The sequence below is a fragment of the Varanus komodoensis genome, unplaced genomic scaffold (assembly GCF_004798865.1).
Source record: "Varanus komodoensis strain SLA01 unplaced genomic scaffold, ASM479886v1 scaffold1, whole genome shotgun sequence".
NCBI lineage: Eukaryota > Metazoa > Chordata > Lepidosauria > Squamata > Varanidae > Varanus > Varanus komodoensis.
This window is the reverse complement of record NW_025335268.1, coordinates 37,026,395-37,053,302: the sequence shown is the minus strand read 5'-3', so window position 1 is coordinate 37,053,302 and position 26,908 is coordinate 37,026,395. Positions and strand designations below refer to the sequence as shown.

Here is a 26,908-nt window from a genome sequence, read left to right as displayed (position 1 = left end):
CCCTTATAACCTAGCTGAATGTGAACCAACCCAGTTCCAATTTCCCTGAAATCACAGATCTGAACAGAGTAACCCTTATTGAATTTTGCAATAGAAAAGAAACACAAAATATTCCTAAACATACAAAAATGCAAATAAAATGCACCCAAAATATGTATTTTAAGAGGAAATACACACAAAAGTGTGCTGAAGAATGCTGCAAATAAGTAGATACCTTTTATTCACAGCTTGTTGTGGAAATGAGACAGACTTATGAATCAGTACATGTGAAACTGACATGGACCAAAAATGAGAGTCACGTGAGATCAAGAGACAATCAGGCTGGTACCAGAATTTGGGCAGAAGTGGTAGAAATTTAAGAGCTTACATCTTCTCAGGGTTGTCATTCTCAGGCCAGGAGAATTGCTTCTGGTCCAGGAGTTGCCGTGAGAAAAATAGAATAGTCTGTACAAAGAGTACGTGCTCTCTGTTCATCATCAAATATCAGCTGGCCAGCTGTTGTTTGTTGATGATGTTCAATGGAAAATGCAAATGATGCAGCTGACCAACATCTTTATTCCAATTAATGATTAGCTTAGCTGAAGTGATGGAGCACCCTTTCAATGCCATGGGATGTTCTACGGACTGCCTGTGTAGTGCAGTAGCTAAGGATGCATTTCTGGCTCACTTAGCATCCAGTATCCAGTTCATTCACACTCATCAATGAGCTAACCATGCATGGCTTACAGGTATGAGCTGTTGAGTCTGAATATCCCCAGTTTAAATCTCACCATCTAACCTTCACTAGGTAGCCTTGCTAAGTTATGCTTTCTTGGCCTCCGAGAGCAGTCTAAAGCAATAATATTGACCCACCTTACAGGGCTGTTGTTAAGGAATGTTGTAAATGTACATAAAGCACTTTGAACTCCTTTCAACAGGGCTAGGGAGAAAGCAAATTAGAATCTTCTAGACCACCAAGGGTTTCTGACTCCCAGTATTTTAACAAGAGCGGGAAAAATTTTGTCGAAACAATGCTGAGGGTGAGGGCAGAACAGTGCCAAGAGCAGATTTCTGTGAGCTCAGCTTTGGCAATTTTTTAGAAAACTAAGAATGATTGTGCTGAGGGACAGGCTGACCCTTCATCCTCAGTGAATGCCCGCCCACTCTGAACTCCCACTTCAGAGCTGGGCGCACCACTCCACTCCAGTTCTGTGAAAAGGGAATGTAGATTTCATTATAGTTATTATCAATAATCATCATCATTTCATTTCTATACTGCCCCACAGCTGAAGCTCTCTGGGCACTTTACAACATAAGCTTGAACTGTCTGCATCTGTTTAAGAGCATCAAGCATAGTTATCATGAATTATGATGGAGTAAGCAAGACGTGGCAATTTAGTCCTAGGTGTGTAATGAAAAAACCTCTGCTTCATTATTAAAAACTAGGACAGGGATAGAGAGAAGGCAAATACAGATCAACTGATAAATTTGCAGAAGATCAGCGAGTATCTCTGACTCCCAGTGGTTTCACAATAGTGATGGCCAAAAACCCCCTTTTCCCCCTCCGCAGTTAGGCTGCTGTAATAGTAGTAGTAGTAGTAGTAGTTTCAGGTAAAATAGATGTGTGCATGAGATGCCACTTCTAGCAGCAAAAATTCATTCCTAGATTAAGCACATCAGAAGCTGCAATTCTTTAATTGTCAGCCTGCCCTCTTGAACTACTATCTGTATCCAGCTCCAGCCAGTAGAATTCTAGTGAAAAAGGTCCCATATGCATAAATATTTCCCAGCACTGAAAGCGATTTCATTAGTCATTCATTTAAGACTCCCCCTTTATATTTCTTCCCCGAAGACGAGCATCACCCAAGCTGTCAAGAATGAAATTCTGTTTTTTGCCAGCTTTTCTCACCAGAGTCTCAAATGACACCAATAAAAAAGGAGAGATCTCAGACTTTTCGCAGAAGGGTCTGTTTACAAAGCTTGTATTTTCCTCCAGTTCAAGGCTGCAAACCTGGCACTGGACAAGCCATAAGTCACACTGACTGTGCAGGTGAACACATATACAGTTGGGCTTCCCACTGGTTTGCTTTTTAAAGATTTCAATTACTGAGATAATTGATATCTTGCATTAACTGATTAAGCAGTGGCCTCCTCTGGCGATAATACTGTTTCCCTTGACAAAACAATTGCCTGAGCTCTACCCAAGTTGCTCCCCACCAACCCGGACAATGGCTGTCGATTGTTTCTCACCAGCCTGAACAAAACACTTCCTGCCACACTGTTGTACATGGCTTGAAATTATCTTAAATGGCAAATAAGTTCTTTAGATGAATCTTTAGATGAACATTTGCATACTTGCTGAAATATGCTCCTGGAGTGCTCACACTGAAGGCTTGAATATCACAATACAACATAATTAGGAATGGGGGAAATTTGTTCAGTTGTATTTTATTATTTACTTATATGTATTTATTTATTAAAAGCTTTTCTATCCCGTCCCCTACAGAACGTCTCGGGATGGCTTATTTTAATGCATGCTTATCTATGTTTGCCCTTTCAAGCCACTGTGTGAAACAAAACCCAGTTCTCCTTTGAAATTTGCCCTTCCCCAAATTTGTCAGGAATTTTTCCAGTTTGAAAAATGAATGCAAAATATGAAAGGAAAAATATGTTAAAATGTGTTACATTAGAAACAGTTGCTCGCAAAAATGTGTTTTATTTGGTAAGAAATCATACAAATATGTAAAAGGAGAAATGTGCACAAAGTGCTCACATACCGTTTAAAATAATTTATCTGAGTTTCATTATAGCGAATTGCCAGTTTGGAAAATGGAAAGAAACAGTTTTGCATATTTCTAAACACAGTGCAACTTGCTTTGGAAGTTTTATACATCTCACTGAAAAATAAACAGATTTAACTTAGCTCAACGGTGCTGACACAGGAGGACTTCCCTCTCACTCCTTCTTGTGGCAGCCCCTGAAAATGTTACACAGAGACCTGACTGAGATAACACAACGAGGCACTTTGGCTGATCACTGATGCTGGGTTGCTACATCGTACAAACCCAGCAGAGTTTCTGCACAATGGCTTATTTTTCACCAACAATATGAAAAACCGTCTTCTCCTTTAGGGTTGTTGGTATGCAAGGTGGCTTTTTGTGTTGTCAAAATGAACCAGGATGACTTCATTGTGGATTGGCAGGGCGGACAATGGAGCTGGATTGCCAGAGCAACAACGTCGGAGGAAGGGGCCAAGGCAACAGGGACTTCTGACATGAAGGTCCCTGGGTTGGAGGCCAGAGCTGGTGGGGGAGCTGAGGGGAATGAAAGGGGGAAGCAAGCCCCAGCAAGCCCAAGCATCTGCTGGGGAGCACGTGAATGTGGCTTCTTCACAGGTGCCTTAACCCTTTGTGCAGCCCTTCAAGGAGATCTGGGGAGCCTTCTGGGTGATGTGAGCTGCGGTATAGGAGGAGTGGGAATCAGGTAGGAGGACTCTTCCTCTTACAGAAGATGGACCTCAGGTCCAACTTGGGGATAATGACATGTCCAACTCATTTGTCTACAAGGCCATTGGAATCAGTGAACTTGGATGTTCTCTTCTTAATAGGCATTTTGCTTTTAATAAGCCAACACTCACATAAACTCCCAAACAACAGACTTACCGTAAATACTCATATTGTGGCCTTCAGCTATTAGTAAATAAAATATGGGAGATGTTTCTAAGACTAGCTAAAAGTAAGAACATGAAAACTGAGGAGTGATCTTATAAAAGACAAATTTCAATGATATTTAAAAATTATGCAAACAGGCAAATAGGAAACACCTCCTCTCTTTAATTAAGTGAGTGAGGCATGCAGGGAGAGAGCAAAACCAGCACAAAACCACAATGCAGTTTAAAGGTCTAGGCAAATGAGACATCATTGGAAAGACATTAAATTTAGCACTAGGAAAGCCAGTTGTCACTGTTTGGCATGTTACCTCTCTTCCAAAAGTCTAGATTTAAGGCAAATGCAATGATCTGATCATGGGAAATTGTGCTCCCTTTGTCCCACCCCTGCCCCTTGCTCCCATCATCTGAAATTTCAGCACCTGTTCACAGATTTTCAAGCTTACTGCTGTTTTCAAGGGACATTTGGGAGGAAAAACAATGCATGCGGGGAATAGGACTATAATAACAAGCTCTTTCCCTATTATCAGGAACCAGGGAACCAGGAAAACTAGACAAAGCCTGAGTTTTGGAACTGTCAAATGGAGGAATAGCGGTGCAGTGAGTGAGCAGAGCCAGTGACTAGCTCTGCTCCCTTCCCTTCATCATGCTCACCACCCAAGAACCAGTTCTGCCATTCTAAGGGCTCAGAAGCCATTTCAGCTTGGTGGTTGTCTTTAAACGAAAACACAGATTCTTTCCAGAATACATAATCACAATCTGTCTGCCTACAAAAAACCTAGAAATGTCCAAGTAGAAATGAACACACGGCAATCCAAACAACGACTGACTCATCACAGCCTCCTCCAAGTTGTAGGGAACTTGTGATGAGAAGCTTGGAAATATTATGTGCTGGTTGACCAGGGTCAATGCATTTATAACACACAGCTGAAAACTGCAGCTTTCTCCCACAAAAAATAAAATACTTTCCCTCTCAGTGTATACACACACAAACATTATCTCTATCTACCTGTCAATCAATAGATGGATAGAGGACTTCCCTGCAGAAATTGAAAAATGTTGGTATGCGTAGATTTTTCCTCCCACTTAATTTCAACTCTTCTATTGATCAGAAAATCAGTAAAAGATCTCCCGCAGGTTCACCCAGATTAAGTATAGCATGTTGACGCTCACAACAGTCTTGGTTTTCTACACACTATAGTTTTGCAGCCATCAAGATCTCACAGCGCAAGTGGTATATTTGTCAAAATGCAATTCCTCTCACAGCAAGATGATTACCGAACATTTTCCTCTTGAGGGGAGTGCTTCAATCACATCTGCCCCCCTGTGGCAAGAGCTGGCATTTTCTTTGGGATAATTCCTTGCCTCGAGGAAGATAAAAAAATCCCTGGGGCTTATTAAAAGACCTGCTCCTTAAATACAGCAGCAATTTGTGTCATCATGAGCTGCATGACATGGAGGTTTCGGCAAGGGGCAGCATAGAAATGTTATAATAATAATAATAATAATAATAATAATAATGCAAAGGTGTGAACTTTCCAAGAGAGTGCATCAAACCAAAATATATATCATGGAATGGGTTTTTTTAAAAAGCATTTGTATACCATCCATCAGACTGGACAACTCCTTGAATGGTTTACAATATGAAAATATACCAATATAAAATCACAATAATAATAGCAGATAAGAAACATTAAAACTCCAGGCTCATAATATACCACCAAGACAACACACCCAATCGACACACAACACACAGCAAAGCCCCCCCCCCCCCCACAGCAAATGCAACCAGGTTGTTCCAGAAAAGGCCCTTCCCCTAGTTGCTACTCTCTTTGCTTCCCTTGAAGGGGGCTCTCTGAGAAGGACCTGAGATGAAGACTTCAGGGCCAGGTAGGTACATATGGGAAGAGGCGTTCCTTTAGATAACCTGGCCGCAAACAATTTAGGGTTTGAAATTTTAGTGTTAGGACCTTGAATTGGGGCCAGACTTAAACTGTTAACGCATGCAACTTACAGAGGACTGGTGTAAAATGATCTTGTTGGCCAGTCCCCATTAGCAGCCGAGCTGCCCTGTTGTAGCTGCACCCACAATATTAACTTTTGATTTCATCTTGTTTTGCTTTTCTAAATAAAACATCTAGTGTGAAAATGAGGCCTATATTGAAATAACATTGCCTAAAGCATAAGCATACCGAACTTCTCTTTTGGCACTGAATTAGAAGCTGTTAAGACATTTTGGGTGTTTCTTCTCTCAGGAGGGCTGGTGCCAAATGAAAGACCAAATGATCCTCTCCCATTTCACCTACAGAAGCTGGTGATGAATCCACAGCCTCCTGTCCCACGGAGGGGAGCAGCCTGCGTGGAACACGCAGCCCCGTCCTACTACGGAGGGGAACCACCGGGGCTTTGCTGCCACTGCAGTGTCACTCAGCACCTGCCGCCTTAAGCAATAGCCTCGTTCTGCCTAACGGCAGGACCGGTCCTGCATGTAAAGGAACCACACGCTAGATAGCACTCCAAGACTCCTGCAGCCCTGCCTGCTTGGAAAGGAATTCCAAGTGTTCTTAGAACAGAAATGCTTTCTTGAACTGAGGAATGGTCTCCTGCAGCAAAACAAGAGAGGCCTCTTATAATCTGGAAAGACCCTGAAAGACCTCTGGAAAGAAGAGTCAGTAAGAAGTAAAAATCATCACGGAAGTCACCGGGGGACAACAATAAGCAATAATATGGTATGGAAAGGAGGCAAAGAAGGTTCGCTGCTTTAAGAAATGACCAGCGGATGCTTTCTGTTCACTTTGACAATGAGATATCACAGTGATAAACTGGTATATGGTATATTATGTTCAAGTGATTCAAAGGTTTCCCACATGGTTAGAGGCAAGCTCTTTTCATCCTTTGAAATGATTGCAAATTGTGAGTTCATAGATTCACAGATAGCCAGGTCAAAAGGGACCAGGAAGGCCATCAATCTGACCTCCTGCTAGTGCAGCACGCCAGTTACACCATCCCAATCAGATAATTGTCCAATTGCTTCTCAAACGCACCTAGTGTGGAAGAGCACACAAGCTCTCTTGGTTCCACTGTTGTCGCCACTGTTGTACTGCTCTCACAGTCAAGAAATTCTCCCTTGTGTCTAGATTGCAAAGCATAGGTTGCATCTAAATTGCAGCAGATTTCTTTCTTTCTCTTTCTTTCTTTCTTTCTTTCTTTCTTTCTTTCTTTCTTTCTTTCTTTCTTTCTTTCTTTTCTCCTCCTCCTCCTCCTCCTCCTTTTTTGTAAACTAAAATCAGTTGGCAGCCAAAATGGCATTTGTCCCAAGCATATTGCACAATTTTAAAAGAGAAACAGATATTTCAGCACCAGGAGAAGATATACCTTTTTTTAATTCTTTTTAAATTCTTTTTTTTTAATTCTTAGCTCTTGAATGCTGTGGCCCTTTTATAGTGCTATTATGGATGTTTTAATTTATTAGTGTTTTAATAGGTTTTTAATGTGTTTTATTTATTTATTTATTTATTAAAACATTTCTATGCCGCCCCATTCGCCGAAGCCTCGGGGCAGCTCACAACATAAAATTAAAAATTTTATTATGTTTTAATATGTTTAATGCATTGTAAGCCACCTGGGAAGGCCTCGGCAGCTATAGGCAGCCTATAAATACGTGTATGTATAAAGAAATACATAAATAAATCCCAGTAAAAATGTAGCAAGGCATGAAAATAGATTTAGGACAGTCTTCCAACTAAAACCCTGCCCAATAATGACAATTTGCCTCGGGCTGACAGAGCTTTTCGGTAATTACAAATACCAGAAGAGATCAAAATCATATAAAATCATATATGGCATATAAATATTCTAAATAAATAAATAAAATCAGTGATTAATATCAGCAAGGGGGAAAAACCAAGTCAAATAAGTGGTTTCATTCAAGTTTTCCATTGATGCATCTTCATATATTTCTGTTTTAACTCCAGGATCCTTGCCCAGCCAAGACACCTTACTTTAGATTCAAGGACACTTTGGAAGAAATGAAACCACCTGTGCCAAAGATGATATACGATTTAATGAATATGATGATGAAATAAGGAAGCAGAATATAAACCAGCAAATGAAAGTTTACATTCCACTTCTCTGTAGCTGAGTTGGGGATGTTTGGTAGGCCTCCAAAGTTGCCTTAGCAAGGAGCACATCCTTTCCTCTTCCCAAGCTGAGAACAAAAGATAACATCTATTGCCACAGACTTTATACAGTCACTTTCTCCCATTACTGCAGGTACACAGGCACTAACATCTTTCCTCTTCATGAAATACAGGACAAAAATACTTCATCCCAAGGCAGGGGGACCCTGGTCTACATACAAGAATTTTTCATCCTCAGAGACCCTTCCCACTGGCTGTACATCTTGGTCATTCCCAGAACCTGGCTGGGCAAAGCACCTGGTCTTGAGATTAGCACCTGCTCCTCCTCCATCTCAGAATCTCGACCTAGCCCATCCTCCCCAATTTCACTGTAAGATGTTTCACATTCCAATTCTGATTCATTGCCCGGAATGCAGCCTGCAGAATGATTGCCCAAGACCACCATCCCTTCTCACACCCAACAGTTCCCATAGTTACAGGGAGACAGGGCAGTGTATTTTCATCAGATAAAATTTAAGTGCTTATATTTCTAGGGGAGGGGGGGCAGACAGTAAATATTACTATTTGATAGATAAGCAGATTGGTTTTTCATTTGCATAGAAAAGCTTCCTTTAACTTATTGTATCCTGTGGAAGCACTGAAGGTGTATGGTGAATAACATGGCATGAAATCCAGTCTTCCCGAAGGCAGGCCCACAGAAGCCTCCAAACCTGGAGACATAGGAGTGTAGCAGCAGCCATTGTCACCACCGCCGTGGCCCATACCCTGCATTTTATCTTCTGTTCCCACCCCATGCAATGGTACGCCCTGTTTTGCCCCCTGAGGACTAGCTTGTGGAGGCAGCTGGTGTGGGTATTGCAAAGCCAGCCAGAAGTGGGGCAGGACAGGGATTCCTTGGCCTTTCAGGATCTCAGAGCTGGGACACTAAATGGGTGTCCAGAGACATAGGATTGCACCTGCAGTCTCAGATTATTTAATATTCATCTACTTATGGAAAATGTATTAGTTGCATGTTAAAAAGAAATTAAAACTAGATTTAATTTTTCTGAAGTCAGATTTGAACATTTGCTTGTTAAAATTTTGATTTGTTTGACTTTTAAAAGCAAAATCTTTTATTTTTATCCACTTCGGTGTTTTTGCTTGTTTCTGTGAGTCCATTCTACCCGGGGTCAAAGATTATCAAGCAAACCCCTTTCATAGCTGGCTTGCTATGCACAAATGCCCATTCATATGGTGGCCCAGCAAGACTGGAAGCAGAGAGATAATAAACATGCAGCCTGCAGTTCAAAACAGAAAGAAAGAGAGATGGATGTCTCTAAGTTGACATTTCCCAGAAATGAAGGGGCAGACCATGATGTGGTCTGAAGGAAATGAAAGGGCAGACCATGAGAAAAGTATTTTTCTCTCCAACTCATATTGTGCAGAAAATACGCTGATTTGCTTCTATGATGCCCTGCTTGCAAATATAACAAATATGAGAAAAGAGCTATACATTTTTAGCCTGCACCCACCCACAAGGTAAAAAAAAAAAAAACGATATCTCACTGCTCAGCCAAGTGGACATGGCAAAGCATTTCCCCCAGCCAAATGCCACCATGACACACAAGCTGGACCATGATTTGGGAGCACAACAAAACCCTCATGTACACACAGATCCATATATCACTCACACCAGTTTCCAGAGTAGAAGTTTAGATACACAGGGAGTGCAACCTCGGCAAAATAAGTAAATAGAACACCTACTCCACAAATAAGTAAAGAGAAAATAAGTAAAGAGCAAAATAAGTAAAGAGAACACCTATTGCACTCCAATATCAAAAATATTTACCCTGATCTTTATTCTAATTCTTGGGCTTTCCTCTATATTATGCCATACCTTCCCTGAGATCCAGCTCAGCACAGTCCTGGTTCTGTCCTGGTTCTTCACGCCATCTTTTCCAGTTTAGCAATGACTATTTGATATTTTTTGCAGAAAAAAAAGCATGAAGTGAAGAATACAATGGGCACAGTTTGGCCAACTACACTTTTCGGTATCCTTGATTTCAGCACATGTGATTAAAGCTAAAATTCTTTTACCTAGGATCAAGCTCCATTGAAAACAATAATGCAGAAAAATACCTGGTAAATCTTTTCTCTTGGAAAAAATGAGAATTAAAAGAGTTTGATTTTCTCCAGGCTACACCCTATCTTTCCATCAGTCATCTAGAATGCCTAACAGGAGCAAAGGGGGAAGTAGTACAGATCTTTGAAAAATAAGAAAAGCAGCAAATTACACAAATAATTCACACTGTAATTTCTGGCCAGCTCTGCGATGAATGAAATCAACACCAGAACTGCATTTAAGTTTGAAATGGAGCAAACTGCACATACCTAGGCGCTGGGAACTCAAGACCGCCCTCCAGTGCTGTCACCTTCTCTACCTTCTCAAAGGAGGCAGGAAACTCTTCTTACTTAAGTTAGCTGCAATGAAAGATTACCCAAGAGGAAACTGGTGGAAAAGTCACGAGTAGACAAACTAAAGAAAATAAGCTAGTTGATATAACAACCACTCAAGCCATTGCTAATCAACAACGTTCACGGTAAGACTAACCCATCTAGCCTGGAGGTTTGCTCAACCAAGATTTCACGGAGGGTGGCTGGTTTACTAACAGATAATATTCTTGGGTGGTGGTATCATTTTAGCAATCTCCGCTCGCCGCACCAGCTGGCACAACTGCAAGCGTTAAGCAGGAAGCAGGATTGCATTCAACTACACATGACAAAGCCTTGCACTGCGTCTCTACTTTTCTTCCACTTCTGCATGCAACTGAAGTTATGCAACGCCATACCCAGCCCACAGAGCGGTTGTATTTAACTACACAGCACAGTGTTCTTCTACAAAGCACTTGTGGGAACGGGGTGCACAGCTCACTCGCACTCTTTCTCGTCTTCTGAGAAACCATCTTTTTAGTGAGACGGACACAAAGGCTTCACTTTTGGTCTGTCGAATGCCCCACATTTCTAGTGCTCTCTTCATGGCAGAGGTAACATGTAGACCAATGCTACAGCATCTTCACCGACACCAGTACCGTCAAAAAAGCTACTGGTCACACGCACCCCACCCAAATATTTAAGCTAAAATTATTTTTGCTGTCATGAGGAATGAGTATTGAGGCAGATTAGAACTTTCTCTGCCTCTGCTGGAAATGTGTTACTGTGTGAGGAAAAATAAGAAGAAAATAGGATGGAGAACAATATAAAAATAGGAAACGTTTCCTGCACAGTTCTAATTCCATATGGCCACCATGCTGAGTTTGTTCTTGTTCTATACTTGAATGTGATATAATTTTGGATGTTTTGTAGGTCACACTGAGAGCCTCCTGTGGCTATAAAGTGAGGTTATTGCATTCTAAATACCTTGTTGTTGTTGTGTCATTGTCGTTGCTGTTGGAACCATATTTCCATACTGCAAGAGCCATATGTATTGCTTGCCTTTTTTTAATCCATTAATAAAATCTTGATCACCCAGTATTTTATACCTTCCACTTTCCCATATTTTGGGGCATTGAAATTGGAAAATCTGTCTATGCAATCTAAATCCATAGTAGATCTATCTATCTGTCTGTCTGTCTGTCTATCTATCTGTGATTGCATCACAAGTGCCACTGGTTGGTTCAAAAAGGCGAGTTCAATCTTTTACAACCTCATTCTGTTCTTAAATTTGCCACAAACCAATTGCAACATTTTTTCACTGCCTGAAACAAAGCAAACTGAAATTTCCAAGAACATCTTGCAGAAAGCCCATCCTGTCCAAATTTTGCAAGGTCCATTTATCATTAGGAATGCTATGAATAACACAGATAACATCACAGGCAGAGAGTACTTTATTGTTTAAGTTCACGGAACCAGCACAAAGATAGGAGGTGTGGATCCTAAAGTATGTGGAAACTGAGCTCACCATTCCTAGCATCAGGCCAGAGCAGAAGTACAGCTGTAGCCTCCAGAAAGCTGGACTTGACAGAGCAGTTCCCAAGGAGGTCAGAAGGCAAACTACAGGTAAAGATCAATGCAGACATTTACAGTTATGATCTTCACAGAATCAGAGAAAAATCTCACTGAAGGAAGCAAGCAAGCAAGATGAAAACTCAAAGGATTAATTCCAGCATTACAACCTTAACTTCCCAAATGCACATCTCCTATGCATTAGCAACTGGTTGGACTTTTGAATAACGAATATAGAAATTTAAATCTGTGAAGAGCTGTTTGATTATTTTTTAAAATTCCCACAGTGGCAATTTTAAAATGAATGTTACTGAAATGTGATGTTAGCCTCTTTGATTTACCATCACTATTCAGTGACAGTAATGATAATTTCCATGCAGCCTATGACAAATTTTGTCCTTCGGTTCACCTCTACGGGCAGGGGGTGGGGACGAACTCCTCTGCTTTATTCCATTCTTGAATATGTCAAACAAAGTGCCCAGCATGAAACAATCAGTAGAATTCACTAACTGTTGGATGATGCAATTACATTTACATCAAGAAAAAAGAAAATCAATGTTATAAGCTGGAAAGGTTTATTATTTATTTAGAAAGCTTCTATGCCGCCCCATATGCCAAAGCCTTGGGGCGGCTTACAACAATAAATAAATAATAGCAATATAAAACTATATAATATAATTGGAGACGTCCTGGCCATAAAAATAAAATAAATAAATAATATTAACAATTAAAATGGCATTTAAATAAATGGCGTTTAAAAGCTTCTTTGCTTGACCTGATTTGGAACACACTAATTCACAAATAGGTGAATAACTTTTTAAAAAGTAATGCTCATCTTCTAGTTAAGAGTAAAGTAGCTACACTCTTTACATGGATTGGGTGGGTGTTTGTTTGTTTGGTTGTTTCTACTGCATAGCATGTCCCTTCTAGATGCTGGTTTGTACATTTCACAACACTGAATGGTAACTTCCTGATGCCACTGAATCACTCCACACTGCAAATGGAGAGAGTGGATGCATGGATGGATAGACAGATGATTGCTGATGGAAAGAATCCAGTTTTGTGTGTGTGTGTGTGTGTGTTTATCTATATATCTATTACACACTCACTGCATCACCAGTTGTTTCTTTCCAAACACCTGGGGTCTCTTACACTCTCAATAATGCCTCTGTCTGAAGATGGCCGAGCCCTAAACTAAAAATAGGAGAAGAATTTATAATTCAATAAAGGGATGCATTTTTACCATCTGAGAAATGCATTTGCCACCAGCTGTAGGCTTGCAAGGAAAGGGGGCACAGTCTGGCAAAGTGGGGAGCAGAACCTTGGAAAGCTGCTGGTGGACCCTGCTGGCTGAGCTATGTGGGGAGCTGGAGCCACATAAACCTTATGAAAAGCAGCCAAGGCCTGTTTGGCTTCAGGCCCCAGTTCACGGAAGCAACCAAGCACATGTCTGAAAGGGCCCTTGCCTGCTGCTTTGACGCCTGTGCGGTGTAGAGATGGAGTGGCTGCTGGCAGCTCATCCTCTGAGCCCGAGGGTAGTCGCAGGGCTCCGGGACGACCAAGAGGGCACTGGGCAAAGGCAGACGGCCTCTTCCTCATTTGAATCTTCTCCAGAGCCTTGTGGGACCCAAAAATTACGGCTGGGAGAGCTGAGGTGTGTTTCTGATCACAGACGCGGCACTGCAGCAAGTTTTGGAATGTGTTTGTGTGAACATGGCCAATGACCATGGTTTGCTCTACAAGAGGTATTTCTTTTGAGTGTGCGACTCCTCACCCACAGCAGCTTGTGGATGCTTGCCATGGTGTTCTCCAAGATGCCTCCCATTCTTTTCAACCATTTCCATGGCTTTTTCAGGTTGAAGAAGCTGTGCAATTAACCCGGAAAAGGTAGAATGCGCCTGACCGAAAGGCCCATGCATTTTTGCAGTTCTGCTATACCTCTGTCCAACTGTGTGGTTCCGTAATGTAACTTAGTGAAAGCCAAAGAAAGAAAAACATGATGGGAGGGGGCAGTTGTAAAGGAGACACTCTAGAAGATGTTTGGGTCATGTAAAGAAGCCCTGTGGCTCAATTCTCCACTCCTACATGTTAAAGAAGGCTCCCCCTTCAACATTGCCTGATGTATTCATTACAATAGCGAGTCTCCCAACATTTTAATACCCACAAAATGGCAAGGATATATTAGAAATGCATCATTATGCTAAATCAGGCCTTCTCTTAACAATAAAATTGCAATGTGCAACATGGATTCAGTGCCTTAGAAACAGGATCTGCCTACTTCCCACTCTGAGCTTTGTGTTCTGGGGAAAGATCCGGACCATGAGGAACAAGTAGCAATGCTTGCGATTCAGAACATTGGAGAGCCCCCAACAGCTTCTAGCAGAGCTCAGTTTTCAGCTCCGAGTACTACAGTCCTTACCTATGGCTAAGTATCACAGCTCTCTTTTATCTTTTTAAAGAGTTTCACTTCTCACTGACTCACCTGCTCTTTATGCCCACACAGAGTGAACTTGACAAATGACTCAACTGGGCCCACTGTCGCCTGGGTGTCATAGCGAGGACAACTCAGAGTGAGTGCTTTGCTTATTATGCTGGCCTGGAAAACCTCTCGAGTCATCCCCGCCCACAACCCGAATGCAGAGAGAGGCTGAGTCCACCCACCAAGATCAGAAGCCTGAGAGAGGATGGAAGCTCCTCCCCGGCATTCAGGCAGTTTTCCTCTTAGAAGGATTTCTCAGCATCAACTTCAAACTTAATATTTCCAGTGTGGAAAAAGGGCTGAAGCAGAAGTGATGCAAAAGGCCTGTGAGCAAAACAGGGGCCTCCTCCTCCATTCTGGATAGCCATCAGCTAGGAAAGGGGCAGTGCTGATCAGATTTTCATCAGAGGAGAACCTGCTTGCAGTTGGGAGGAAGCAGCTTATCCTCTGATGAAAATCTCCCATGCTGTCTTCCTGTTCTCAACTGCATCCCAGACTGAAATGGAAGCAGCTGCAGAAAGCCACGGGTGCCTGTTACAGCCACCTTCCCTACCCCAACGCCCTCCAGATGCTTTGGACTTCAGCTACCATGACCCTCATCACAGTGGTCAATAGTCAGTAATGTAGTCCAAAGCTCCGGGAGGACACCAGGCTAGGGAAGGCTGCTAGGTGAGGCAGACACACTTCAAGCTTGTGGAATCTCTCTCTCTCTCTCCCCCCTAGATCACAAGGTCTACCTGTCAGAATCAGGTGCAAAATAGTAGCTCTGAGCAAAGGTGGGGAAAGACACCTTTAATACTCAGGAACCGAGTGCCTCTGAGCACATTCTCAGCCCATGGACTTGTCTTTCAGGCCTTCCACACACAAAAACAGCTCCTCATTTTCTCAGAGACATTCTTCTTTAGATCTTCCTGATGCACTTAAACAAAGCAACACACATACACCTTTAGGGCAATCCTATGGCCTTATGAGCTCATCTGGGAGCCTTTGGGATTCTGTAGAGTCCTAGTTGTGAGATCCTATGATCTTGGGGGGGGGGGGGGACTGAAGGCCAAGCCCCTGCCCTGCTCCCCTGCAGCCAGCATGGAAAGAACCGCACCAGCTGTCCCCACTGAGGTCATAACAAGGCCTTATAGGGGGGAAAGGTGGCATGTCGTGTAAGGGACAAGGAGGCTGGGGATATGAAGATAAGCCATTTCCAGCTGACCCCCAGCCTCCTTCCCTCCATGGCACTATATCTAAGGGGCTGAAAATAGCCATCTAGATAAAAAGCAGGGCATGAGTCAGGGCGAAGGCAGCTGCTGAATGCACTGCCACTTTGCCCTGCACTTTGCCTTGCAAACTTATACGCCTCTGACTTTAGAGACTTACAAGCATCTGCTACAGGGGCAATAGGATTGCGTCCTTTGTCGTTGCCATTGCTGAACTACTGGGAGACAGGAGTCCTGGGGATCTATTGCAAATTGCCCAGGCACCTCCCAGTATCTCCCAGTCTTTCTTCTGACCAGGAGTTCTGAACAGAACTGTCAGGTCTGGTGGCTGCAGCAGCCTCTGTTCTCCAGTACCTCCAGAGTCTGTGCCAACAAAATCTGGGGCAGGGCCTTGGGGTTAACAGCGATGCTGATGGCTGTAGGGGTTTTGCCCAGTGCTGTTCACTATGGTTTCGGGCCCCTGTTACCCCTTCCTTCTGCCCCACTACACTTGAGGTGGGCACTGGGGGATGCATCAAACTTGCTGCTGAATCTGATATTCCTCAGCATGAAGTGCACAAACCAAGATGCTGATGCCATTGGATGGGGATTTTTGCCTCTGCCAGGCCCAGGAAATCACATCCTGGTGTGCTGCTTGGAGTGCTTGACCAGGAGCCTGGAAATCCAGGTTCTGGTCCACATTTGGCCAAGAAGCTCACTGGTAGACCTTAGGCCAGTCATGGATTCTCAGGCTAAAGTAGCTCACAGGTTCCTTGAGAGGATAAAATAGAGAGTAGAGGGGCTGCACAGATCTTGGTCTCCTTGGGGAATATGCAGAAGATAATTATAATAAGAAGTAAAATATATTCTGCCAAATATCAGCACATAGACATATTTAGTCATCAGCTTCACCCTCTAGCATTGTTCTTTCTTCAGTGTAGTAGAAAAACCTCCTCTCTACCAGTCCTTTGGGACTGAGGAGTCCAACCCAGGGAGATTCACATGGTCACTCCCTTTTCAACTGCTGCATGAGAAAAGGGGTATCAAATTCATGGAAGAGGAGGCTTAACCGTGGCTTCTCGTCTTGTTGGCTAGGTGCCCGCTCTGTTAGCAGAGGCAGTATGCCTGCGTACATCAGCTTCTGGGGAGCTTGGGCAAGTGGAACTCCTGTTCCCATCCTGCTTGAGGGATCCTGTGAGCAGCACTGTGTGTGTGGAGTGCCGGCAGGAATGGACCTTGGGTCTGATCCAACATGGCTTTTCTTATGTTCTTATGGTAGTCTTACTCTTTTATTGAATTAATTACAGATGTGTTCAGAACACTTATGTTTTTCAATGGAAGTCCAATTCAGTCTTTCAAAGACTGGTCACAGACATACAGTGTAAGGCTAAAAATTCTGCGATATTTAGAAAAGTTTCAGGATGTGACTTGTTGAACTTTGAGCTTTTTCAGGTTTTGCACCTCATTTTCTCTACACGGCCAACAGTGTTTATCAGTGGCGATGTCATGTAGGGCGAGGGAATCAAATTGAGCTTTAGAAGGAATTCCTCTCTTCTTTGCTTCGCTACAGTTTAATTGCTCCTGCTCTTTGTTATTCCTATGGTTTCCACATGGTGGCAGTGCCTATTTTTCATTTTTGCGTTTCGCTATTCCATCACTTTCACGATTGATTAAGCTTGCATTAGATGCCCCATTGGAGAAGAAGCAGCAAAGGCAAAAAGGAAACTCAGTCATATCACTATTCCTAAACTGTTACTCCCAAGACTGGTTATTAGCAATGTGCGGCTAAACACTGAAGCTCTGGTCTCCAACATGTTTGTTTAACAACAAAGGGGTAGTATATGAAGCTGGAAGCACTTCACACAATTCTGCCAAAGTTAAGCAGAAACTGATGGAATTTGGCTTTGCTGTGACTTGCTCATATAGCTTTTACGGGAACAATATTGGACATTAAGTTCTGAAGAACTTTGATCACTTCCCGCTCCAATCACGGGCCATCTTGCTCTAAAGGGCTGAAGCACACCTCTGGCCTATCTGCAGACTTCTTAGAAATGCCAGTTTGGTGAACAATTTGAAACTTGTCTACGTTCCAAATGGCACATGTGCCCCATGGCCACCTTTTTTTACCTCTAGGAGCTACTGCCATCACAACATGCAACCATATAGCTAGCATGACGTTCACACACCACTGCAGTTAAGACCACTTTCTCAAACACAGGATGGCTCTGCAGCACTGTCCCAGGCATGTCTCCTCAAATATACGTACCAGGGGCTTTGTACAAGCTGGTAGGGCAGGTGTTCTCTAGAAGTTTTGGACTGCAACTCCCATCATCCCTGACCATCTGACAGCCTGTCTGGAAGTGTTAGAGAGTGCCATGCAAATCAAATGGAAGGTACAAGGTTGGGGAAGGCTGGGTATATGGTTGCAGCCTAAGACAGCTATGCGGAAAGTACACAGGCAAGTCTGGACTCTTGAGTGGGGTGCAAGGAGGCAAACCATCTTGCCTTCCCATTTTCTTTTGGAGCAGGTATGAGGAACCTCAGGAGTGTGGGGCAAATCTAGTCCTCCAAAGGCCACCCCCCTTCTCTGACCATATCCCCTTTCCCCCAGTAGCCAGTTGTTTGGTGCAGCTCTTAAGGGCCAGCTGCAGTTCTTTTCCCAGTCTAAACATTTATTAATGGCAATAAGAGCTGCATGGTGATGTTTGGGGGGTCTATCCACCCCCTTTTGCCCTAAGTTCTGCCCACCAGCCACATGTAGTGGTCATTCTAAGAGTTTCTGTGATGGACTGATTGATTTACAGCATTTACATAGTGCTCCACACCCTAAGGTTCCAGAGAGGTGAACAAGCAAAGAAAAAGAAATAAAATGTCATATTAAAAGTTAATACCAATAAAAATGGTGGCCATTTGGTCAAGGAAGGCTTCTAAAAATAAAGATGTCTTCCAGGGGCACTGAAAACAACACTCAAGTTCAGAGACAGGGAGTTCCACAGAGACACTATCCCGGTGAACTCCAGCCTGGGCCAGAGGTCCTTGTGGAGCTACCAGAAGCATCCCATCTGATGACCTTGGGGACAGGGCAGGTAGATAAGGGGAAAGGCACTCTCTCAGGCATCCTGGTCCAAAGCTGTTCTGGTTGTATACAGGAGCTGCAGAACCTTAAACCTCACCCAGTAGTGAATGGGAAGTCAGTGCCGTTCCCCCAGCAAAAAGCGGGGATTTAGCTCCCTGGCAGCAGCCTCTGCCCTGGCTCCAGCTTCTACCCCAGCCTTACGGCTGGCCCCACATACAACATTTTGCTGTAATCCAGCCTGGAAGTTACTAGCACATGTTCCACTTCAGCCAAGCAATGCCTACCCAAGAGAGGAAGCTGGCAAAAGGCACTCTGAGTGACAGTGATGGATCTAGGAGTACTCTCAGACTATGGTGCTGATCTTTCAAGAGAGTATAAGTGTGACTCTATTGAGATCAGGCAATGAGCTTATCTCCCGGATTCAGGCACCCTTCACTCAGGGGGCCTTCATCTCACCAGGATTCAGCCTCAGTTTATCAGCCCCCATCCAGCCCATCACTGAGTCTGGGCACTGACCTTCAGATCTTACAGGGAGAGAGGAACGTGTGCCATAAGTACACTGATATTGAATTCGGTCCTGTGGCTGGAGGAGTTCCCCATCCCAGTTTCATAAAGACAGTAGCGTTGAACCCTTCTTGTAATACATGAAAGGCTCACTTAGCATTTCCACTGAGTCAGAATGTGCTTAACCATTAACTACCCTCTGAGCTGTGAAGGTCTTAACACAAATGCAAATGTTTTAATTTTAATGGAAGGAGTAGGGAATCTGAGTTTCAACTTGTTCTGGGAGCCCCGGGCTCCAGTGACCTGATCTGACAAACGGAGAGGCTGAGAAAGCCAGCTTTTCCTGGAGAGAGTGGCTTTTAAGCTTTGATCAAACTGTCACCAGTAACACTATTTACTTTTCTTAAATGAGAGGTGTTAGGCGGTGCTGAAGTTACGAGTGGGTGGGAAGGCAGGAATCCTTTATTTATTTATATGCCACTCAATGTATGTATTATTCTTTTAACTGTTTTTAGACTTCTTTTTATGTCTCTGGTCTCCCAAAACAATGTACGGAAAAGCTGGGAGTGAAAGAGCAAACTAAAGCATATGGTATCAGTATGGATACGAGGAATGGGTTTGTGGAACTGCTCCGACGGTTGGAGCTTGAAGCTAAAATAGGCCCAGCTTTTTTCCTTTGGCTCTACCCATTAGTGGAATGAGGTTTGCAAGGCCTTCAGCCCTGGGGCTGAAAGAGGTTCAGCTCCTGGCATAAGTCCATTAGAAGGGAGTTTGAAGGATTTGGGGCCACTACTAAGAAGACCCTGCCTCTACTGCAGGAATGAGCAAGCTGTGGGCTGTGACCGGTCCTGCCCTCATCTCCTGGTGCCCCACATTAAAATTAGAACATGCTAAATTTCTGTCTTCAGTGGCTACAGAATGCCCATGTTTGCAAGCTAAATTTGGTCCATTTGGTGTGTTTTCCAGCGAGTTAAATTAGTTCAATGGACTGCTTTGCTGCTGGATTGCAGCAGCAGATTGTCAATTTGAGCCTTTGGGGATTGAATGCAGAATGCAGCCCCCATTGGGAGTCCTGGTGGCAAAAATGGCCTCTGGACCACTGGAAGTGGCTCACGCCAGCTCTGATGTGTGCCATTTTGAGAAGGACCCCAAATTCGATCTTTCTGCCTGAGACGGATTATTGAGTGAAGACAGTCCTTCTGATAACCCAGTCCAGAGCTGCCAAGGGCTTTAGGGTTTAAAGTCTAGCAGTTTGAATGATGAAATCCCCAATCTCCTTAATGAAATCTCTTGAGACCCCCTCCCCACTTTTAGCCAAATCATCCCTTTCTAAGAATAGCAGTTAAGACAGTACTAATTGAAAGGAGACTAATGCTGCCCATCCACCCCATTCTTCAAGCACTGGGCTAGGGCTAAGGCCAGCTTGGGGGAGGGGGAATTTTTGGGCTTAGAGAGACCCTGCTCTCTTATTCCAGCTGGACAGAGATGCAGGAGCAGTGCAGGAATCCATTTGGGAGTTCTTCAGAGAATCTGCAAAGGCACTCCTCTTTCCTTCGCGAGTTTCTAGCATCCAGAGTTGACTCCTGGGGCAATCTCTTGGCAAGCCCTGTCTTTAATAAAGTTCCTAGTTAGGCTGAAGCCATGACTGTCTGCATAAACAAATACAAAAGTTTTTTTTATAGCTAGTCATCTGAAGTCATCACGTTATCAACTTAATGTTCATGGGGCAAACATCAAAGAGCCACAAGATTTTTTCAAGAGCCAGCTAGATTTAACTACCTCTTAAAATGATGCACAAATGAATACATAAAACACCCTGCTGTACAGAGTGCATAGGAAATACACTTTGGGGGATTCATCACACATATGCTTATGATAACCTTCTGCAAAAGATATGCTAGGGCTAAAACAGAAGGCTTTTTACCAGCAGCTGTGCTGCAAATTTGTCAATTTAACACACATTTCCCAAAGATTCTGGAAGGAGTTGTTCTGCAAGAGAGGTCAAGATTAGTAGCATAAAGTCAAAAGCCACATCAAGAGCGAAATAATTAAATAATCTGCACGTATTTTTTTTCTTTAGAAACAAAGTTCCACTTTCTTCACTGTGGCTTAAGTTAAGTGTGCTCAGGATTTTAGCCTAAGAGCATTTGGATACAATTGGTATGATTTCACACAGGTAAGCCCTGTCCAGGTGTTACACCTGGACAGAAGATGTGAACTCGTGTATGGGGCACTGGGCTGGGCACATGAGCCCACTCCCTGTGTCACTGTGAACACTGGACCAATGTGCCTGCTTCTGACCTTGCTGGGTTGTGCGGGAAGGTCTGAAGGAGATGGCACTCCCTTGCTCTTGCATGTGAGTAGAACCCTCCGTGCATACAGGGATCTGGCTCAAGCAGGGTGCCCCCTCCATTAGAGAGTCCTCCTGGTGCTCAAGCGAATCCAAACAACCACGAAGGACTTGTATTGTTCTCTTGGTGACAGTCACAACTAATCCGTAATGAAATAGTTGGTTTGGCTTGTGGGAGGAGGTAAAAGGGACCCATCAGGCTACTCCCCTTCAGTCTTTGCTACTCAACCTGGCAAGGTTAAGAGCTGAGTGGGCGGAGCTGGGGATGGCGGGATGGCTTGCATGTCTCTTTAAAAATTCCCTTTTAAAATGGAGAGCCAGTGTGGTGTAGTGGTCAAGAGCTGGGACTGGGACTCAGGCGATCTGGGTTCGAGTCCCCGCTCAGCCATGGAGCCAAGTGGGTGACTTTGGGCCAGTCACAGACTCTCAGCCCAACCCACCTCACAGGGTTGTTGTTGGGGGATAAGATGGAGGAGGAGAATGATGTAAGCTGCCTTGAGCCCCTTGAAGGAAAAAGGCAGGATATAAATTGAAAAATAAATAAAATGCAGGTTTTACACTCCCTTTAAAACCATGCTTTTGTAGTCTGGAGGCATCTTGGATGCCCAAGTCATGGGGAACACAGGAGAGAGAGGACAGCTATACTCGTGTCTTATTTGTGGGCGTCTCATGGGCAACTGGTAGTCCACTGTGTGAACAGAATACTGGACTGAGTGGACCTTTAGTCTGATCTGTTGCGAAAATTTGGATATATCCTGTCTGAAAAGCATTACTCCTGTGTGCCTTTGCATTGTGGGATCAAATCCTGTCTTCCTTCTCAAATCCAAGCTGTCACTGTTTAAAATGGCATTCCCCCACTCCTTTCTCTCACCTTTAGCTGTAGGCTACAGTAGACAGGCCATTTTAGCCCAAATATACATTGTAAATAGTCATTGTTGGAATTCAGTTTACAATAATCTTTTGATAGCCCAGAGGGCTTCATGTGCCCATGCAGAATGTTTAGAGTCGAGATAAGGGTCTGAACTTATCATGAATAGTTTCTAGTAGCTTGAATTTGCATGTCTGAGCAAACCTGGAGATGGGTTCAAGTTATTCAACTAAAGTGTCAATACAGGCAATTAGAAATATTTTAATCTCATTGTTACAGTGTGATTGACTGACATTTTTTATCTGTTCTGTATGTGATGACCTAAGAATCTTATTGTAATCTCTGCATTCTGTCATCACTTGCCCTGTACCTGTGTACCTATAAATGCCCTGTAATGGTATTGAAGCTTTGCAGCAGAGTTCACCTCTGCCTGCCCGGTAATGCATGCATTATCATGAGTACCACGGGAACCTTGGGGTAAATACAATAAAGCCTCAGATGGTCTGGACGCTCGGTCTTTCCCACAAACCTGAGCTTTATTCCCTCTTCTCAAATTGAGATTCCGGGATTCTGACAGATCCAACAGGGCTCTTCTTATTTCTTAGGCTTGGTGTCCAAATAGGTTTGCTCACCTGAAGCTGCTACACAGGCTGGGCCACTTCCTAGACACTGCAGTTCTGGCCATGGTAATGCATGCCTTGGTTTATATCAGGTCTGGACTGTAGCACTGCGATCTCTACATACCATGGAAAAGTGACCAGAAGCTAGAATGCTACAGCTCAGTTTTTAGTTGCCACTCCCTTACTGAATGAGTCGCCCTGGCTTCTGCTTCGATTCCAGGCCCAGTTCAAAATATTTGGGATAACCTTTAAACTTTGTGTGCTTTGGGATGAGAATAACTGTAGGATAAGTGCTTGTATGAATCTGCCTGCCTGCTTAAGTCATCCTACAAGGACTTCTTATCTGCCTCATTAACCCTGATGGTTCTGGGATCAGAGGGAGGGCCTTAGCAATGGTTGCATCAGGTTCTGCAACTCTTCTCCAAGGGAAGCTAATCTAGCCCCACCATCTCTTACAGGTTCCATCATACTGTTCAGGGAGGACTCTAAAGGACATACTTGCCAAATGAGCCATTTGACACTATTTGAAACAATGCTTCTGCAAATAACACTTTCTGAAGCTGTTTTATTGAGGTCCTGAGTATGTTGTAATCTCTGCATGTTTGCATGGCTGAGTTTTCTGGTACTTCACCACTATCTCTTATGAGTATAAAGTGAGTAGAAAGTGGGGCTTTTATTCTGATGTTCTTTCTTTTTGGTTTTTAAATTATTTAATTAGTTCATTTTTTCTGGTCTCATTTTGTTAGGGAGGATAGCATTCTAAAACAAATTTTATTTTTCCCCCTTTTTAATTTTTTTAAACAGAAAAAAACTATAAAAACAATCACAACAATAATAATATAACATAACAAGAAGACAATAATGAAAAAAGAATAAATGAAAGAGTGCACCCACCATCCCGGAGACCAATACTACCATCATAGACATACTATAAAAATTAATAATATATACTATCCTTCAATTATACCCATATTCCCTCCAGAAATTCATATAATCTCGATTGGGTTTATAGCCTTTGCCTTTTATCAATACTGCTTTTACATAAAACAAATTTTAAAATAATAAAATTGCATGCACACAAGCCTATAAGTGGCCACTGTTGCTGGACCATATTTCTCCTTTTTTTTTTCTTTGTAAGGTTTTGTTTGGTTGGAAAGTATAATGAAAATAAATGTATCACTGGATGACCTATAGAGAGCTTCTGAGAGCTAAAGGCTTGGCTCTCTGAAGGACTGCTTGATGCATTATGAACCTGCCTGATTATGATGTACCTGCAAGAGGTAAGGTCTGCAGGAGAGGTCCTCTTGAAGGCAACCGTGACCAGCACATCCTGTTTCTGACATGGCAGGCCTTTTTCCTGTGTTGCTCTCAAACTCAGGAATAGGCCTCCTCAATAACGGCAGCTGAGCCACACTCTGACTTTTTAGAAAAGGTATGTGGATGCAAATGTTAAAAATATAGCCTTTGAAATTATGTAGTTGTTTGAATGTTGCCTTGTTTTAAATCCTGCTCTTCTTATTCAGTTATGAGCTTACTCTCCATTGTGTCTTTTTAAAGCAAAGTTAATAATGAAGCATTAATGAGGAATGAATAAATAAAAAGAACTCCAAATGGAGTAACAAGCTCCTGGCTTTGTGGCCACCGTCTCTCAGAACCATACATGTCCTAATTGTCTTTGGAGATGTTAGGTCTTCTAAACAGAAGCCACTCAAAAATCTTTCTACAAGGAGGCTTCACTGTATCAAAAAAGGGGAAAGGATTACTGTGTGGATAAAATTTACCCAGCAATAATTCTCACTGGAGTTCAAGGAAGATTCTTTTACTACTGTAATGCTGTGTGTACAGCCCTTCTTTGGTCCTCTTGCAAGGAACACACAGTGGCTTCAGAGTCTTCTTCCTCTCTGTTTTATCTTCACAAGAACCCTGTGAATAAGATTAGGCTGAGAGTAAGTGACTGACCCAAAATCAATCAGTGAGCTTGAGGGTCACAACCTGGAGCTCCCAGGTCCCAATCCAATGTTCTTTCCATGATACAACACGGGCCAGGTGGATGCTTCCCATATCACCAGGGAGAGCCACAGGGCAAGTCTGTTTCAGGCCTCTATGTGGAACACTGCAGCGCAGAAGCATTTTTCTGTGTGCGCCACATGGTAGCTGGAACATGTCAATGGGCTGGATGGCAGAGGAGGAGGAGGAGGAGGACAGCCACAGCTGCACAGGACCCATGCCCAGGAGCCCTTCAATGATTATTTTTCCAAGGTTGAAAGGATTTCAAAACTCCCCCTCCACACCAAAGTACCTGATCATTAGGTACTCTGAAGATCTTAATACCAAATTGAATGGAAGAAAGCGTCATTACAGGCTGAATCACAGATAAGCATCAAAGGTAGGAAGCAACCTAGTTTTGCAAGACTGACCTTACTTTTAGGCCATATTTGGATGCAGTCCAATGCCACACACACGCACCACCCTCGATGTGTGGAGCAAACAGCAATCTTCACCAGCGTTGCAACTTGGGCCCTGCATTTCATCCCAAGGGCCAATTTTGAAAGTGCATGGAGGAGAAGAGGAAGACGCTGGGGCTGGCTTTGGGGGTGGGAGTGAGGCTCGCCTTTGGAGCCTCAGAGTCCTGGACTCTGACATTTTTTATGTCTTCTTTGATGTCAGGAGACCATTGGATTGTGCTGTGAGGATTACAAAAGCACATCTGTTCCAGGCTGCAGAACCACAACTTCTATCATATACTTCTGGCGCCAAATGCAGCAGATCAATGAGAAAGATACGTACACACAAGAAGGGAGAAATGGTGACTGACAGCAGCAAGAGACCCAGTGTTGCCTGAGAGACAGAAAAGCTTTCTTTCCTTTTACTCATCAGCTTTGCATGTCCTAAAAGTTAGAAGATTTTGCCATACACCCAGCAGTGAGAACCTCTACAGGGCTTCATTTCCTTTGTGTGAGAGACAGCTGAAAGCTTGCACCTCCTTTGCAATGCTTGCTGAAGGTACAAGCAGAGAATCAGCAGAAACAGACAGGCATTCCTACTGCCAAGGTGACCTCCTGCCCCAACATCAAATTTCCACCAACTCCACCAAAACATACATGCAGGTACACGCAGCAAACTTGATCACTGCCAGGGACCTGCCTGTACATGGGAAGATTCACGTGGATCAAGAAGTATTAGCCCTATCTGCCCCCCCCCCTTTCCCCGCAAGCATCCAGCTCTTATCTATACCTCTGGAAAGCCCAAGTGATAGACTAGGGCTATTGAAACTTTTCCAGTCCCAAAGCCAAATTCCATTTTAGAGATGCTCTCAGGAGCCAGGTTCTAGTGGTGGACAGGTCCTAAGGTAAAGCGGTAGGGCCCAGATTTCTAAATCAGCATACTATACCTTAACATTCTTGCAGCCAATAACTAGGCCTAGGAGGGGCAGTTCAACCTTTTAGAATGGAGAAAGAACTGTACAAAAGCTGGGACAATAGCTGGTGCTCAGAGAAAAGGACTGAGGCCTGGAGAAGGGGCTGGAGAACTCTGGAGGACTGCATAGAGCCCCAAGAGAGCTGAATTTGGGCCTGGGTCTGAGATTCTTTGCCCATGCAATAGGCTCACCCTAACCAAGGCAGGGGAAATTCATAATAATACCTTCCATTTTGTCAATACAAATGTTGTTCCCTTAAGCAACATCCAGTGGGTTGGTTCATTTCTGGAGATAGGTAAGAAATACCATTTTTAATGCTCTCCCACAAAACCAGCAAATTCTATGTAGGCAGTAACCAATGAGCTCCAAATAGACAAAAGCCAGGGACCAAACCAGGCATGGTGCTTGTCACAGAGTTTGGGCCTGCATAGCTGGGTTGCTCTGGTTCTTTTAAGCTGGGGGGAACAGGTTTGGGATATGTTCCTCCCCAGCTTAAGGTAAGGGAAATGCCATGCTTGATAGTTACTGTAGTCCCAGAGGGACCCAAATCCAGCTCTTAACACTAAGAAAGGCTTCCATTGACACCACTAACATTTTCATCATATTGCAATGAATGTGTGTGTGTTGGGGGGGGGGG

General features: G+C 43.4%; 1 protein-coding gene across 3 annotated transcripts in view; it reads right to left on the bottom strand.

Annotated features, from left to right (window-relative positions):
* Positions 1-26,908, bottom strand: part of IPCEF1 (interaction protein for cytohesin exchange factors 1) — an 87,526-nt gene that overhangs the window by 41,880 nt on the left and 18,738 nt on the right. The window contains exon 1 of one of the 3 annotated variants that reach the window (XM_044422492.1): positions 10,156-10,338. The exons of 1 other annotated variant lie outside the window; for it this stretch is intronic. The gene's annotated coding sequence lies outside the window, so the exon portion shown is untranslated. Of the gene's footprint in view, positions 1-9,661; positions 9,708-10,155; positions 10,339-26,908 lie in introns of those variants that run through there. One more of the 3 variants, XM_044422506.1, reaches the window with a different exon arrangement.